Source organism: Delphinus delphis, chromosome 11 (genome assembly GCF_949987515.2).
Source record: "Delphinus delphis chromosome 11, mDelDel1.2, whole genome shotgun sequence".
NCBI lineage: Eukaryota > Metazoa > Chordata > Mammalia > Artiodactyla > Delphinidae > Delphinus > Delphinus delphis.
In genome coordinates this window covers 12,816,341-12,828,417 of record NC_082693.1, presented here as the reverse complement: position 1 = coordinate 12,828,417, position 12,077 = coordinate 12,816,341, and the positions used below count along the sequence as shown (strand labels likewise).

The 12,077-nt window shown below is 38.2% G+C and overlaps 1 protein-coding gene across 7 annotated transcripts in view; it reads left to right on the top strand.

Moving 5' to 3' along the window:
* The window catches only part of EPS8 (EGFR pathway substrate 8, signaling adaptor), a 190,640-nt gene that overhangs the window by 72,922 nt on the left and 105,641 nt on the right, over nt 1-12,077 (top strand). The window contains exons 1-2 of one of the 7 annotated variants that reach the window (XM_060024341.1): nt 8,230-8,260; nt 9,891-9,918. The exons of 2 other annotated variants lie outside the window; for them this stretch is intronic. The gene's annotated coding sequence lies outside the window, so the exon portion shown is untranslated. Of the gene's footprint in view, nt 1-8,197; nt 8,261-8,999; nt 9,919-10,713; nt 10,735-12,077 lie in introns of those variants that run through there. 4 more of the 7 variants (XM_060024337.1, XM_060024336.1, XM_060024340.1 and 1 more) reach the window with 4 other exon arrangements.

The window sequence follows — 12,077 nt, the reverse complement described above, 5'->3', positions numbered from 1 at the left end:
CTTATAGACTTGGGTGAATTACACTGTTCTCGAGATCCCCAAAATATCCCGAGGTTCCTGGGTCTTCCAGGAAGTGACCTTCCTTACTCACCTGTTCAGGAACCTTATAAGCAAGGTACCAGGCTGGTTTTTGAAGGGGAGCTTTATACATATATTGGCTCCTTAAATTAAACCTTAGTTCCTTAAAGCTGTCTGGTCATATCTGATTCTGTGCACATCATTCTCAGACATGACATTCCAGTCCAAGCTTTGCTAATATAGCCAATATTTACGATTGTGTCCTGTTACAAGGAGAACAGATGCTTATTGAACTTATGCGAATAACTATATTGCCTTGAAAATAAGAACACTCATGGAGGGTTTTCTAATTCTGGAGGGCTCAGGTAGGGAGAAGAGATAATTGCTTCAATTCTGTTAACAAAGGTGTAATTCACCAGATTGCTGTGAATTATAGGTAGCTTAAGAGTAAAGAGAAAAAGATTTCTTTACATCTGGAAGATGTAACATTAAAGAACCAGCAATGCTTCAAACAAAAGTCATAAACAGTCAGTTCATTCAGTCCCATGTTCTGCTTCATCTTTGATTAGCAGTTCTGTGAATCCATCAGCTTCTGCATTAGTTCTGGAAATTCTTACACAGTCCAGTGGCATGGTCTCAAAGTATTCAAGTTATGCCATTATGGAGTGTTCTCACAGTAACTGATTGTAAAAACGTTAGGGGAAGAATCAGAGTAAAACAATAACTGTCTGTGAATGACAAAAGACTTAAAAACAGTCATGGTTAAAGTTCTTATGAGAGTTCATTTGATAAGGAAATTTAGTTATTTCTGTGGCATACAGCAATTTAATACTCGGGCAAATTATTGACAAGTATTGACACATTTCTATAAACTTCACACAATTTCTGAAATACTTACACTAATAGGATCTATCCATACACATAGAACCTATGAGGGTTTATCATCACGTCTTATTTTACAGTCCTTCCCATGTCATTTAAATTCCAAATAAACCTAATTATTTTAACGCCTCTCTTTTATAAGATAAGAGACAAATCCTTTGAGATTTTCCAGGAACCCTCTGGGAAACTTCAAAATTAGTTTGAAGTCTAAAAGACTTCGGGATTTTTGTGATAAATATCAAATGGGATCACAGATCATTATGAAATACCTATTTAACCAAAGTGAAAAGAAGATTTTAAAGGCAAATACAGAAGGTTACGTAGCTGTGAACAAAATTTAGGTCTTTTAATTTTGAGGAGACTCAGCTTTCTTAAATAATTAGTGACCTGATAAAGATACTGTGAAGCACAGGAAATTATTCTAAGATATAACATCTTGATTTCTGAGGCAGATTACTTAAAAAGGTAAAGAAAACTCAGAGAAGTAGTGACGTTTTTTAAGCTATCATTTATTCCTGACAGTTAATCAGGCACTGTGCTGTGCTCTTGACAGCATTATTTCATTCAGCCTCTATGAAGAAGATTCTGTTATTTTCACTTCATAGACAAGCAAAAAAGACTTAGTGAAGTAATTTGGCCAAAGTCATACAGCTGTGAGTAACAGGGCTTACCTGTTTTGCACATAAAGTCAAGTTCTTTACATTCTATTGCGTATACTAATGATTTGTTTAAGGTCATGTAATACAAAATTGTAGAGCCAGGGGAAACAATTAAGGTTGTAGGTTTCAAATCCATGGCTCTTTTGACCACAACGTGCTACTCTTTTTAAAATTTATATTGAAGTATAGTTAATTTACAATGTTGTGTTAGTTACAGCAAAGTGATTCAGTTATACACATATATATATACACACACACATATATATATGTATTCTTTTTCAGATTCTTTTCCATTATAGTTTATCACAAGATATTGAATATAGTTCCCTGTGCTATACAGTAGGACCTTGTTGTTTATCCATTTTATATATAGTAGTTTTGTCTGCTGATACCAAACTTCTAATTTATTTACCCATCCCCCAGCATGCTACTCTTGACATAGGTTTATTTCGTCTATTTTCCGTAGCCCCACATCAGGAATACAGGGGAATTAGAGACTAGTGTTAGAGCCATCATTAAAAGGTCTTGAAACTGCAAACTAAAGAAAGATTAAGAATTGGTTTGGAGAATCAACATTTTTATCGACTGAAAATAAGTGACCCCTAATATTTTGCCCAACCAGGGTAACCGTTCATTGTATTAGCACTTTTCCGCCGAAGGCCATAACTAAATTCTGCTGACTGGGCACACTCTAATCCAATGATCTTCGAAGAAGTTAAATCACTTTTAAAACTGGTATAGCCTCCTGCATTCAGCTTCGGTGTTTGTGCAGGGGGTTTTCTTTGCGTGACGGCAACTCTCTGTGCCACTGGCAAGGCCTGTCTGATTTAAGCCCCGTCTGCCACCCCCTATTTAGTGGTAACATACAGGCTTCAAGGATCATTTGATGTGCAAATTTAATCGCAGGCTTTATTTTCGAAGGATGCCATAGGCTATATCATTTTAACAGCTATTTACACAGCTTTCTCTAAACTGCTGCTCTGAAAACGGGGGTGTCATTCTGTTTACTGTAATGCTGCCTGATTTAATTTTTCAAGGCTCGTTGCTCAGTATTAGCTTGTTAAAGTATATACAGGATGGTTCTGTGTAGCATTTCAGAGGGTACATGCTTTGAAATGACACTTGGGCATTTCTCCTGATTTTTTGGTAAGACAGTACCTTATCAGCATTCAGTTATTTTCAGTATTTGCTGGTTTACCCCCTCCCTTTCATCCTCCCTCCCTTTCTTCCCGGTTCTATAGCACATGATTATAGGTTAGGAGAAGTTAAGTTACGTTATCTAGCTAATGTGATAATTTCCTGACTGTTACAGAGTTAAGGTAAAAGTACTCTGGGAAAGGATTGGTACTCTTATTAGTAAATGTCTTTTTCTTTCCAAATGGCACTTAAGAATTCCAAGGCACCCATGATTTTAATAGGCTAAAGTAGTCCTATCATTTTTTTTAGACTTTAACTTTTTGTGGAAAGCATAGGTTTGGGGGATGACATTGTAAGTTTAAAAAAATGCTGTTTTACAAGGAACATCCTATCAGTTCTTTTGATATGCCTTCACGCAGCCAGTTACGTGGACTGGCAGCACCATCTGAGCCAGGTGAAATGAGGAAGCTCTAAGTGAAATCTTAATGATGGGAAATATTGGTACTGCACGCCAAAAGCTTCCATTTTCCCTGCCTCTCAGAAATTCTTTGTGTCTATTGTGTTTCGGCGGAGTCTGTATTTAAATGGGAAATTTTCAGCAGAAATTGGAGGTTCTGTAAAGTGTTTCTTTGTAATTTCTGAGGTGAATTTATAGACGTCCTCGTGCAAACTAATGTTTTTCCTCATTTATCATTAGGTTTTCTGACTATTTGGTAATTTTATTTTTTTCTGAAAACTTAACCGTTTTATGTTGAAAAGAGTAAAACTGCCAATGGCTGTGTTTTAGTCCAAATCTAATTAAGTAGATTTTCTATTTTTAAATTTGAATTAGGTAAGTGTTCTAGAATAGATGTGAATGAGAGTTTACAAATTGGTCTCATTGATCTCCTTTTACAGGTGAGGAAATGCAGCCGGAGGGAGGTTAAGTTACTTGCCCGGGTACAGAGCTATTCAGTGGCAGACCTGGGGCATAAACACAAGCGTTTGGTTTCCCAATGCTGAGGTCTTCACACTTTCCAACTTCTCTTTGGTTATAGGACATGAATAGAAACGAGAAATCACTTTTTTCTTTTGTTTTCACCATGTTTTTTTCAAAATTTTGTTGGCTTTTTGATTGAAATTGCCAAATAAAAGTGTGACTTATTGGAACTCTACAGTGATTTCTAGGTTGAAAATGACATTTAAAGTCCATAATCAAGTAAGTTTGTGTGATGTTTTCCAAATATATAAACTTTGCCAATTTAAGGCAAAACTACCATTTTATTCACTTATATACAATTACATTATTTTGCAGTAATAATGAGTTCATTTTTCTTAAATCAGTACTTTCCTAACATAATGAGAGACTTAAGCCATCTGTAGACTTAAAATTGAATTATGATCTCACTCTTCTAAATAACTTATGCGAAGAATGAGTATTGTTGGTCCTATTGTTTGTATTTATTCACCCCAAGAAGTGCCCATTTATATGTTTCTTCTCTTTTTATGTTTTCTACCTTTAACCCAGATTCTATGTCCAAACAATAGCTCTAAACCCGTAGTGACTCATTTGATCTTTTTTTATATGAACAAATTGGTTCTTTCTCTCGTTCACATGCCATGCATGTTTGCCCTTTTGTATGCCTATAAAATGTTAATAATTTGACATGATTCTCCCCCAATATGAATTATATTGCACTGTCATTCCTCTTCCAGATAAGTTGTTAGAGCATTTGGTTGGTCATTCTGCCCATATGAATTCAACTCCCTTAGCTTGTATGTAATTGAGATTTGACATATACAATTTAGAGTTTAGAAACCTCTTTTGGATTCTCTCATATTTGTAGCACATTAATTTCTTACTCCCATTAAAAAAAGGTTTTAAAGTTAGAAGGAGAAGAAGGGTTGGCTTAGACCCAGCAGATTGTGATTCTTAGGAGAGGAAGGAATGAAAGACATATTGAGGAACTGAGAGTGCAGTTCTGCTTAGGTTTCCAAGATGAGTGGATTGTAACAGTGTTAATCCATTCTGCTTGGCTGTCCTAACAATTTATGTAAATGACTTCATGTCTTTTTGGATCTAGTGGGCTTAGTTTGATAGGTTTTGCTATAACTTATCTTGTCTGCCTCTATATTCGTGGTTACAAAGTGTGGAATGTAGGGCAAGGTTACCAGTAGAGATGTATATGTGTGTGTGTGTGTGTGTGTGTGTGTGTGTGCGCGCGCGTGTGCATGTGCGCACACAATTTCCAGCTTCCTTCAGTAGTCATGGAAAAATGTACAGCAGTCGAATCTATCACTTTCCAAATATATAATATTTCTCATGACTGCTTCTGGTATGCTGCCCTATATTAGAAGGGTAAGGGAATCAACAAGTACCCACGAGCCTTGCTTAGATTTGTCCCATGTCATTGGCGTTCTGAGTGTGTATATGAATATTATTTTAGTCCATGCAGTTTTTTTATTATTATTCTGGATAATGATTAGTCATATACCAGCCTGTACCAGATTAGCCTTTTATAAAACTATCGTTAACATCTTTACCAATGATTCAGGACTAAAAGACGTATCAGAATTATATCACTGGGACATGGGACAAATCTAAGCAAGGCTCATGGGTTTTTGTTGATTCTCTCCCCTTTCTAAGATAGGGCAGCTCACCAGAAGTAGACATGAAAAATATGTATTTGGAACGTTATAGGTTTGGTTGGTTGCTGCACATTTTCCCATGACTATTAAAGAAAGCTAGAAATTGTATACACACACACACACACATATACATCACTGCTGGTAACCTTGTTGTTTTTTTTTTTTGATGTTGGGGGTAGGAGTTTATTAATTAATTAATTTATTTTTGCTGTGTTGGGTCTTCGTTTCCGTGCGAGGGCTTTCTCTAGTTGCGGCGAGGGGGGGCCACTCTTCATCGCGGTGCACGGGCCTCTCACTATCGCGGCCTCTCTTGTTGCGGAGCACAGGCTCCAGACGCGCAGGCTCAGTAGTTGTGGCTCACGGGCCCAGTTGCTCCGCGGCATGTGGGATCCCCCCAGACCAGGGCTCGAACCCGTGTCCCCTGCATTAGCAGGCAGATTCTGAACCACTGCACCACCAGGGAAGCCCTGGTAACCTTGTTTTATCAGGGTATTAAATGTGCCTGTTAACTTGCTATTGGGAAAGTAAATGTCTTAAAAGAATAAATGGGCCTATTTCTAAGCAGCAACAGTTTTGGCATTTAGCAAATCCACGGCCTAAAAGCTTTATCTTCAAAATGACAGGGGCTAGAATTGGAATACCCCGTAAGATCCTTTTTGACTGTCAAGTTCAGAGATACACTGATACGTTGGGTTGGAATTTTTGTGATTATATTGTTCATTTGGAAAAAGGGTTTCCCTTCTACTATCAAAGAAAGAGATTACATTAGTACTTTCTGCTGTTCTCCTGGCTGGTTTCAAGGCTTTCTTATTCTTTTCACTTCCTTGACAGCACTGCCCCATATCCTGCCCCCCCCCCCTTTTTTTTTTTTTCTGATGCTCTTCTGTTGTAGTCGGAGTTCCCCAGGATGCAGACTCTGAGGTGGAAATTAGTGCCCTGGAAGTTTCTTAGAAAGTGCTGTTGAGATCAACCGCTGTGGAGTGGAAGGAAGAAACCAGCCCTGGGCAGAGGGGACGCTAGGCTGCCCTGTAGTCTTGGTGGAGATCTGAGCCCCTAGAGGCTCTAAAACTGGGATGGTGCTTCACCATTGTCTCCAGCTAGAGAGAGGGGGGCAAGCCTTTATATTCCCCACGTCAGCCAGTCTTTGGATGTGGGCTGCCCTGGGAGGGGAGCATGAACTTGCAAGGGGAGACTTCAGCCAAGGCCATTCTGAAGACAGCTGATAGCTGAGGCCCGTATGCTGGCAGCACTGCAGCAGCTGGGGAAGAAATCCTTCAGTTGTGAAAGGGGATCTGGGTCGTACATCACAGTTTCCACTCCATCTGTTTTGCAAGGGTGCTGGAGGTCTCCCAATGGCTTGGGAGATGGGTTGGAATTTCCAGAATGAGGAGTTGTAGGGCAGAGTGGCCAGGAGGTTGAAAAGTGACAGAGAAGAAAAGTTGGTGTGAGTAGGTTCTGTCAGATCATTGAGTTCTGGCATTGATTAGTGCTTTTCTAAACAAGCTTAAAAATCCTACCTATTTATAGTGATGCTGTTCCCTTTTTTTTTTTTTTTTTTTTGCCGTACGCGGGCCTCTCACTGTTGTGGCCTCTCCCGTTGCGGAGCACAGGCGCCGGATGCGCAGGCTCAGCGGCCATGGCTCACGGGCCCAGCCGCTCCGCGGCATGTGGGATCTTCCCGGACCGGGGCACGAACCCGCGTCCCCTGCATCGGCAGGCGGACTCTCAACCACTGGGCCACCAGGGAAGCTCTAAAGTATTTTTATGTTTGTTTATTTCACATACTCCAGGGATATCACAAGCCCAGGAACCTTTTTTTCTCTTTTTTTCTTAATTTCTTAAGCTTGGAGATTCTCATACAAATAAGATTCAGACTTCAGAACTGCTGTGACACAGGCTTAGGGTTTTAATTTCTGGTTGTAAACGTTTCCCCTGCCCTCTCACCCAGATTCTCAGAGACAAGTTCCACTGAGGTCTTACTAAGACAGTGGGTGGATTTGTCCTGCCCCCTCACCAGTTTTCAGTTGTGATTGCAGCCCTTTGACAATGGCTCCAGTTTTATGGAAGCACCTCAGAGCCAATTTTATGCCCAACTTGTGTGCCCAAGATCTCTTTTTCTGTCCCTATATGGGCATCAGGGTTGCTACAAATGGTTGGACAGGTTGTATCCTGTGTTGAAGAAAAGCCGGGCCAGAAATTTAGCCTAACTCTGCTCTCCTGAGAGAGAACTTTCTTCTGATCCCATTCCTTGAGGGGGCATCTCCTTACCAATTTCAGTTAGACCTAAGAGCTATAAGAGAATCCAGTGATTCTTCCTTGGCGGCTACAGCGGGCAATATTTGCGTTTGTGCTTACTACCACTTTGGCCATCAGTCTTAGCTTTGGTTTGGCACCAGGGGGTTTTTCTTTACTGCAAGTGGAACTGTGTATTTAATTTTTAAAATGCGTTACTCTTTCTCATCTTTTCTGTGTTGTTTATTTATGGTGGAAAGTCTTCTTCATTAGCTCAGTTGACCATATTGTAGCACCTGGAATTCCCACAAGTTACTTATTAACCTCTCTTCCTCAGATATCACCTGTTTAAAATGGGAGTGATAATAGCCCACCTGTATGGCGTTGGTGTAAATTTAGAGCACCTAGTAATTTCCCCATCAGTATTTGTACCATGTAAAGCTTTACCACTTTAGGGAAGACTTGGAAATGTAGTGGTGGCTGTGTTGACTTACTTAACAAGAAGAGGAAGTCTTAGTTAACGCCCTGGAGAAACCAGAGAAACTTTGTTCAGTGTAGCACAATGTCGAAACTGAAGCTCCGAGCCCCACCCTTTCTGATGTTGATGTGCCAAAGGTCACTTGGCACAACGAGTGAACAGAGAGGAATGTCCTCTCAGTATTGCCTGGAGGATCGCTCAGAGGAGCTCTGCCTGGATTGTGAGGGTAGGTAAGCTTGAGTTTGTGAATGTTTTCTTTGCTAAGGAGGGCTCTCAAAGGCGTGATTATCATGGAGTATATTTGTAGACCTTGAAACATGTGGTAATGCTTTTAGTCCCAATAAGCCCTTTGACAATATTGTAAATTCCCATTTGGAATTCCAAGTGGATTCTGAACTTGGTGAAATTGGTACTCCAGGTGCCACAGGGCCCTGCCTCCTGCCTCCTGGCTTCTTGCTTACAGAGATGGGGATATACAGGATTGATTTCCTCCCCTTAGGTCATGATGTTTAAGAGACTAATTCCCCGCCCCCCCGCCCCAATTATAGCTAAGAAGAAATCTGTTGACTGTTAACAGTTGGGAAAGCACAGATATATCATGTTTTCTTAAAATTGCTTTAAAATTAATCTGGTATGCAAAATACTGTGATTATCCTATAAATATTAACTACTTTGGATTGTTATACACCGTTAGTTGTACTATGAAAATGTGCTTATTACCAAGTTCAGTTTTCTTAGGTTGTTATTGGCTTCGAGTCCACAGACTTAACACTGCCAAATTTCTGTGTAAACATTTTGCTTGGGACCAAAAAAAGTAGTGAATATGTGTATTTAAAGTGTTTTTTTTTTTAATCCATGTATATTAATGGATCTTGTAAATGTTTAAATAGTCAATTAATGGAATTTTTCAGAAAACAACTCTTTCCAAAAATCCATAATTTTTTATAAAACTCTTTCATAACACACCATAATTTTATATGTAGGGTGTTTTAAATAAAAAATTTGAGCTTAATGGCAAATATATATAATTCTCAATACATAGAGATCTAACTATTTTTGTAGTTCTTATCGATTTGCTTGTTACATTTAACATTCAGGAGGAGACTTTTTGTTCTCTTACTAATAATTAAGTGCAAGTATAAATTAAGATTTATACTACAGAAAAACAAAGGAGAGCTAATACTAGTGTATCACAATGTAGTACATAACAAAAGTAAATAACTGATTACATCAGTTTTGGTGCTGGTAAATGTAATGCCTTCTTGAGTTTGGGTACCACGGTTATGGCTGTATTGATCCTTTTGGAAATGGATTCTTGGCTATGTTCATTTTCCTGTAATGTGTCTGTTATTTATTGAGACTCTCTACACCATAGGAGCATTATCAATTCACACAAGTTTGAACTACTTATACAAGCATTGTTTGCAGCTTTTTGTCAGCTAAAAAAAATGAGGTTCCTTGAGATGTTTATGGATTTATTTATTTTTACCCTTGCTACAAAGCTTTTGTCAGCTTTACAGGCCAAAATTCCAAGGCAAATGTCAGAATCACTTTTAGTACAAATCTCATACATACTCTGGGAATCATACTCTGGGAATGGTATGTAAAATATTTTGTCTTTTGACACACCTATTCTCACCTTAAGAAGGATATCCCTGTACCTACTGTACCTAGAGCCTTTTAAAGGAGGTTTTTGGTTTTCAGAAGCTAAACTTGGAAACAGTTTCTTCAGTTTAAGTAAACTGCATATAAGAGGAAATGACTCTGGAGAGGATAAGATGTTTAGACTCATTTTCTATGTAAATAATTCTGAAATAAATTGTGTAAAGAGGTCTCCTTTTTGGTTTATTTTTCAGTGAAATCATGTGTCATTAATTCATCAAGGTAGGTATGAAGTTTACTTAAGGGAACTGCCTTGGAGTTTTAAGGGACTCCAAGTCAGCTCATTATATTTTAGATTTTTAAATAATAGCTTAGTTGAATTGCATAAAATTTTTGTGCAGGTGATATAATGAGGTAGATTATCATACATTCTTTTGATCATTTACGCTATAGGATAGTTCTAATTTAATTAAACCATTAAGTATTCTTTAAAACTTCTTTTTTATTTTAGAGTTGAGGTTTGTGTATGTTTTTAACTGTTTAATTTGACATGTGGATACCTAAAATGATATTTTCAGCTCTATGAAAAATTATACTTCTTATTTTAGTTAGAATTTATGAGCTTTGTATACAGAATCTTCTGTATACAATATACTAACTAAGTTTGGGAATTTGACTGGCTGAAACTTGTGGTAGTTTTAATTCTCAATGTATTTTGTAAAATTTTGAAGAAACATTAAAATATTGTCTCTCTGTACTTGGTAATGTAAAATCTCATTTGAAATGCTGTAGCTCTCACATGAACATTTGTCCAAGAATGCCTTGCTTTTAGGAACATTGGTATACAGTTTCTTGAATCTTAAAAATACATTGTGTCAGATGTTTAGATGTAACTCAGAACCATATTATTTAACTTCACTATTTATATGATCCTAATGGTCAGATTTAAATATCTGACAATATTATTATTACTGTAGGTTGCATTGCATTCTTCGTCTTCCTTCATTGTTTCTAAAAAATACTTTTCCTTCATTTTGTAGGTAATTTTTCTTTTTTTTTCCCCACTTTTTTATACAGTTTGCCAGACCAAATGACACGGTTAGTATCCATTAAGTAGAGCCATGAATATCAATCTTGGACACAAAGCCTGGGATTGTAGTTGGGGAAGCCCTCCTGCTGCTCTGGCTTGGTGTCCAAAGACTCTGAATGAAGTCTCTTAACTTATTCAGGATCTCTGAAAGCCCTTTGGGCTCCCCATTGCCCATTCATAGCTGATGTTGCACTCTTCTGGTTAAAAGTTGTCTGTGGCTTTCCCATTTCCCATCATATCAAATTCAAAGTCCGGTACGTAACTTATCACTTGTAGTCATGTATCTTAATTTATGGCCTATACTTCTTTTTTTTTTTTTTTCAATTTCTATTTTTTATTTTGGCCACACCACGGGGCATGCAGGATCTTAGTTCCCTGACCAGGGATCTGTGCCCCCTGCAGTGGAAGCACAGATTCTTAACCACTGGATCGCCAGGGAAGTCCCTGGCCTACACTTCTTGTTCTTTATGCTTTACACCTCCATGTCCTGCTTTTTCCTTCACTCATGCCACAATAAGAAAGTCTCTCCCTCATATGCAAAATTTACCTCGTCCTTAAGGTCTACTAATCAGGCCCATTAAATTTCTCCTGGTCCCCTCTTCCAACATTGAAACTAATCTGTTTTGTACTTGCTGTATTTTCTTAAGGTGCTTCATGTTATGTCTTGTGTTACCATTATTTTTACATGTGTTGTAATATTTTACGCCTCGTGCGTAGCATAGCCTAACTTTGAATGATCCGCTGAGCCGCGTCTCTGTCTCTTACTATGATGAGTTGGATGTGGTTTCATCTTATATCTCCTATGTTTCCATGTATTTAGTAGATGCTCATTGTAAATATTTGGCAACTGAATAAATGTCATGCCATGGCAGTGAGTAATTGACTACCAGGCATTTTATTCCTCTGTTGGAATGGATGTTTGGGGATAGCACATCATCTCCCCAGCAGGGAAAGCTGAAGAAACAATCAAAGATGCAGTTTAAAAATGATTTAGATTATGTGTAGTACTTTAATACTGACAAGGAAAGAACAACTTTTTCTAGGTAAAGCCTTTGGGCTGATAGGAAATTGAAGGGTAACACAGACTTTGGAAATAGTGACTATGGATCTGAGTCAGAGAATGTTTTTCAGGAGTTCACAGTTCGGGGATAAATACAGTCAGTTCTGCTATCATGCTTGTTTTGAAAATGAGAATTTATTCCTACCTTATTAATATTAGGGAACAACTTGAGTAGAATGTAAATTTCACATTTGTTATGTGTGATTTTATTTTATTTTCACCTCGTTGGTGAACACAGGCCTTCTCACCTAGCTGAACTGAGCCACATGGGAATAGACAAAATGCACACGC